Below are 6,000 nucleotides of genomic sequence, written 5' to 3'. Positions count from 1 at the left end.
ACCAAACTTGCAGAAACATGTTTATTTCTGCTGAAAAACACGTTTTGACACTTTGTGCACACTGGGGTTAACAGCAGAGTGTGTGGGCTCCTCTGAGCCTTGCAGTTACATTGCGATTCAGCAGTCTGAAAAAACGCGTTTATTTCGGGCTGAAAAACACGTTTTGAAAAGTGTGCTGTTACTGCCCCATATGTTACATGGGGGTGACCAAACTTGCAGAAACATGTTTATTTCTGCTGAAAAACACGTTTTGACACTTTCTGCACACTGGGGTTAAGAGCTGAGTGTGTGGGCTCTTCTGAGCCTTGCAGTTACATTGGGATTCAGCAGTCTGAAAAAACGCGTTTATTTCGGGCTGAAAAACACGTTTTGAAAAGTGTGCTGTTACTGCCCCATAAGTTACATGGGGGTGACCAAACTTGCAGAAACATGTTTATTTCTGCTGAAAAACACGTTTTGACACTTTCTGCACACTGGGGTTAAGAGCTGAGTGTGTGGGCTCTTCTTAGCCTAGCAGTTACACTGGGATTCTGCAGTCTGAAAAAACGCGTTTATTTCGGGCTGAAAAACACGTTTTGAAAAGTGTGTTGTTACTGCCCCATAAGTTACATGGGGGTGACCAAACTTGCAGAAACATGTTTATTTCTGCTGAAAAACACGTTTTGACACTTTGTGCACACTGGGGTTAACAGCAGAGTGTGTGGGCTCTTCTGAGCCTTGCAGTTAAATTGGGATTCAGCAGTCTGAAAAAACGCGTTTATTTCGGGCTGAAAAACACGTTTTGAAAAGTGTGCTGTTACTGCCCCATATGTTACATGGGGGTGACCAAACTTGCAGAAACATGTTTATTTCTGCTGAAAAACACGTTTTGACACTTTCTGCACACTGGGGTTAAGAGCTGAGTGTGTGGGCTCTTCTGAGCCTTGCAGTTACATTGGGATTCAGCAGTTTGAAAAAACGCGTTTATTTCGGGCTGAAAAACACGTTTTGAAAAGTGTGCTGTTACTGCCCCATATGTTACATGGGGGTGACCAAACTTGCAGAAACATGTTTATTTCTGCTGAAAAACACGTTTTGACACTTTCTGCACACTGGGGTTAAGAGCTGAGTGTGTGGGCTCTTCTGAGACTTGCAGTTACACTGGGATTCAGCAGTCTGAAAAAACGTGTTTATATCGGGCTGAAAAACACGTTTTGAAAAGTGTGTTGTTACTGCCCCATAAGTTACATGGGGGTGACCAAACTTGCAGAAACGTTTATTTCTACTGAAAAACACGTTTTGACACTTTTTGCACACTGGGGTTAAGAGCTGAGTGTGTGGGCTCTTCTTAGCCTAGCAGTTACACTGGGATTCTGCAGTCTGAAAAAACGCGTTTATTTCGGGCTGAAAAACACGTTTTGAAAAGTGTGCTGTTACTGCCCCATAAGTTACATGGGGTTGACCAAACTTGCAGAAACATGTTTATTTCTGCTGAAAAACACGTTTTGACGCTTTCTGCACACTTGGGGTTAAGAGCTGAGTGTGTGGGCTCTTCTGAGCCTAGCAGTTATAATGGGATTCTGCAGTCAGAAAAAACGCGTTTATTTCGGGCTGAAAAACACATTTTGAACAGTGTGCTGTTACTGCCCCATAACTTACATGGGGTTGACCAAACTTGCAGAAACATGTTTATTTCTGCTGAAAAACACGTTTTGACACTTTCTGCACACTGGGGTAAAGAGCTGAGTGTGTGGGCTCTTCTGAGCCTAGCAGTTACACTGGGATTCTGCAGTCTGAAAAAACGCGTTTATTTCGGGCTGAAAAACACGTTTTGAAAAGTGTGCTGTTACTGCCCCATAACTTACATGGGGGTGACCAAACTTGCAGAAACATGTTTATTTCTGCTGAAAAACACGTTTTGACACTTTCTGCATACTGGGGTTAAGAGCTGAGTGTGTGGGCTCTTCTGAGCCTTGCAGTTACATTGGGATTCAGCAGTCTGAAAAAACGCGTTTATTTCGTGCTGAAAAACACGTTTTGAAAAGTGTGCTGTTACTGCCCCATATGTTACATGGGGGTGACCAAACTTGCAGGAACATGTTTATTTATGCTGAAAAACACGTTTTGACACTTTTGCACACTGGGGTTAAGAGCTGAGTGTGTGGGCTCTTCTGAGCCTTACAGATACACTGGGATTCAGCAGTCTGAAAAAACGTGTTTATTTCGGGCTGAAAAACACGTTTTGAAAAGTGTGCTGTTACTGCCCCATAAGTTACATGGGGGTGACCAAACTTGCAGAAACATGTTTATTTCTGCTGAAAAACACGTTTTGACACTTTGTGCACACTGGGGTTAACAGCAGAGTGTGTGGGCTCCTCTGAGCCTTGCAGTTACATTGGGATTCAGCAGTCTGAAAAAACGCGTTTATTTCGGGCTGAAAAACACGTTTTGAAAAGTGTGCTGTTACTGCCCCATATGTTACATGGGGGTGACCAAACTTGCAGGAACATGTTTATTTATGCTGAAAAACACGTTTTGACACTTTTGCACACTGGGGTTAAGAGCTGAGTGTGTGGGCTCTTCTGAGCCTTACAGATACACTGGGATTCAGCAGTCTGAAAAAACGTGTTTATTTCGGGCTGAAAAACACGTTTTGAAAAGTGTGCTGTTACTGCCCCATAAGTTACATGGGGGTGACCAAACTTGCAGAAACATGTTTATTTCTGCTGAAAAACACGTTTTGACACTTTGTGCACACTGGGGTTAACAGCAGAGTGTGTGGGCTCCTCTGAGCCTTGCAGTTACATTGGGATTCAGCAGTCTGAAAAAACGCGTTTATTTCGGGCTGAAAAACACGTTTTGAAAAGTGTGCTGTTACTGCCCCATATGTTTCATGGGGGTGACCAAACTTGCAGAAACATGTTTATTTCTGCTGAAAAACACGTTTTGACACTTTCTGCACACTGGGGTTAAGAGCTGAGTGTGTGGGCTCTTCTGAGCCTTGCAGTTACACTGGGATTCAGCAGTCTGAAAAAACGTGTTTATTTCGGGCTGAAAAACACGTTTTGAAAAGTGTGCTGTTACTGCCCCATAAGTTACATTGGGGTGACCAAACTTGCAGAAACATGTTTATTTCTGCTGAAAAACACGTTTTGACACTTTGTGCACACTGGGGTTAACAGCAGAGTGTGTGGGCTCCTCTGAGCCTTGCAGTTACATTGCGATTCAGCAGTCTGAAAAAACGCGTTTATTTCGGGCTGAAAAACACGTTTTGAAAAGTGTGCTGTTACTGCCCCATATGTTACATGGGGGTGACCAAACTTGCAGAAACATGTTTATTTCTGCTGAAAAACACGTTTTGACACTTTCTGCACACTGGGGTTAAGAGCTGAGTGTGTGGGCTCTTCTTAGCCTAGCAGTTACACTGGGATTCTGCAGTCTGAAAAAACGCGTTTATTTCGGGCTGAAAAACACGTTTTGAAAAGTGTGCTGTTACTGCCCCATATGTTACATGGGGGTGACCAAACTTGCAGAAACATGTTTATTTCTGCTGAAAAACACGTTTTGACACTTTCTGCACACTGGGGTTAAGAGCTGAGTGTGTGGGCTCTTCTTAGCCTAGCAGTTACACTGGGATTCTGCAGTCTGAAAAAACGCGTTTATTTCGGGCTGAAAAACACGTTTTGAAAAGTGTGCTGTTACTGCCCCATAAGTTACATGGGGGTGACCAAACTTGCAGAAACATGTTTATTTCTGCTGAAAAACACGTTTTGACACTTTCTGCACACTGGGGTTAAGAGCTGAGTGTGTGGGCTCTTCTTAGCCTAGCAGTTACACTGGGATTCTGCAGTCTGAAAAAACGCGTTTATTTCGGGCTGAAAAACACGTTTTGAAAAGTGTGCTGTTACTGCCCCATAAGTTACATGGGGGTGACCAAACTTGCAGAAACATGTTTATTTCTGCTGAAAAACACGTTTTGACACTTTGTGCACACTGGGGTTAACAGCAGAGTGTGTGGGCTCCTCTGAGCCTTGCAGTTACATTGCGATTCAGCAGTCTGAAAAAACGCGTTTATTTCGGGCTGAAAAACACGTTTTGAAAAGTGTGCTGTTACTGCCCCATATGTTACATGGGGGTGACCAAACTTGCAGAAACATGTTTATTTCTGCTGAAAAACACGTTTTGACACTTTCTGCACACTGGGGTTAAGAGCTGAGTGTGTGGGCTCTTCTGAGCCTTGCAGTTACATTGGGATTCAGCAGTCTGAAAAAACGCGTTTATTTCGGGCTGAAAAACACGTTTTGAAAAGTGTGCTGTTACTGCCCCATAAGTTACATGGGGGTGACCAAACTTGCAGAAACATGTTTATTTCTGCTGAAAAACACGTTTTGACACTTTCTGCACACTGGGGTTAAGAGCTGAGTGTGTGGGCTCTTCTTAGCCTAGCAGTTACACTGGGATTCTGCAGTCTGAAAAAACGCGTTTATTTCGGGCTGAAAAACACGTTTTGAAAAGTGTGCTGTTACTGCCCCATAAGTTACATGGGGTTGACCAAACTTGCAGAAACATGTTTATTTCTGCTGAAAAACACGTTTTGACACTTTCTGCACACTTGCGGTTAAGAGCTGAGTGTGTGGGCTCTTCTGAGCCTTGCAGTTACAATGGGATTCTGCAGTCTGAAAAAACGCGTTTATTTCGGGCTGAAAAACACGTTTTGAACAGTGTGCTGTTACTGCCCCATAACTTACATGGGGGTGACCAAACTTGCAGAAACATGTTTATTTCTGCTGAAAAACACGTTTTGACACTTTCTGCACACTGGGGTTAAGAGCTGAGTGTGTGGGCTCTTCTGAGCCTAGCAGTTACACTGGGATTCTGCAGACTGAAAAAACGCGTTTATTTCGGGCTTAAAAACACGTTTTGAAAAGTGTGCTGTTACTGCCCCATAAGTTACATGGGGTTGACCAAACTTGCAGAAACATGTTTATTTCTGCTGAAAAACACGTTTTGACACTTTCTGCACACTGGGGTTAAGAGCTGAGTGTGTGGGCTCTTCTGTGCCTTGCAGTTACATGGGGATTCAGCAGTCTGAAAAAACGTGTTTATTTCGGGCTGAAAAACACGTTTTGAAAAGTGTGCTGTTACTGCCCCATAACTTACATGGGGGTGACCAAACTTGCAGAAACATGTTTATTTCTGCTGAAAAACACGTTTTGACACTTTCTGCACACTGGGGTTAAGAGCTGAGTGTGTGGGCTCTTCTGAGCCTTGCAGTTACATTGGGATTCAGCAGTTTGAAAAAACGCGTTTATTTCGGGCTGAAAAACACGTTTTGAAAAGTGTGCTGTTACTGCCCCATATGTTACATGGGGGTGACCAAACTTGCAGAAACATGTTTATTTCTGCTGAAAAACACGTTTTGACACTTTCTGCACACTGGGGTTAAGAGCCGAGTGTGTGGGCTCTTCTGAGCCTTACAGATACACTGGGATTCAGCAGTCTGAAAAAACGTGTTTATTTCGGGCTGAAAAACACGTTTTGAAAAGTGTGTTGTTACTGCCCCATAAGTTACATGGGGGTGACCAAACTTGCAGAAACATGTTTATTTCTGCTGAAAAACACGTTTTGACACTTTCTGCACACTGGGGTTAACAGCAGAGTGTGTGGGCTCCTCTGAGCCTTGCAGTTACATAGGGATTCAGAAGTCTGAAAAAACGCGTTTATTTCGGGCTGAAAAACACGTTTTGAAAAGTGTGTTGTTACTGCCCCATAAGTTACATGGGGGTGACCAAACTTGCAGAAACATGTTTATTTCTGCTGAAAAACACGTTTTGACACTTTCTGCACACTGGGGTTAAGAGCTGAGTGTGTGGGCTCTTCTGAGACTTGCAGTTACACTGGGATTCAGCAGTCTGAAAAAACGTGTTTATATCGGGCTGAAAAACACGTTTTGAAAAGTGTGTTGTTACTGCCCCATAAGTTACATGGGGGTGACCAAACTTGCAGAAACGTTTATTTCTA

The sequence above is a fragment of the Lepisosteus platostomus genome, chromosome 7 (genome assembly GCF_059453375.1).
Source record: "Lepisosteus platostomus isolate fLepPlt1 chromosome 7, fLepPlt1.hap1, whole genome shotgun sequence".
Taxonomy (NCBI): domain Eukaryota; kingdom Metazoa; phylum Chordata; class Actinopteri; order Semionotiformes; family Lepisosteidae; genus Lepisosteus; species Lepisosteus platostomus.
The sequence above is the reverse complement of the archived record's forward strand: the minus strand, read 5'-3'. Positions refer to the sequence as shown.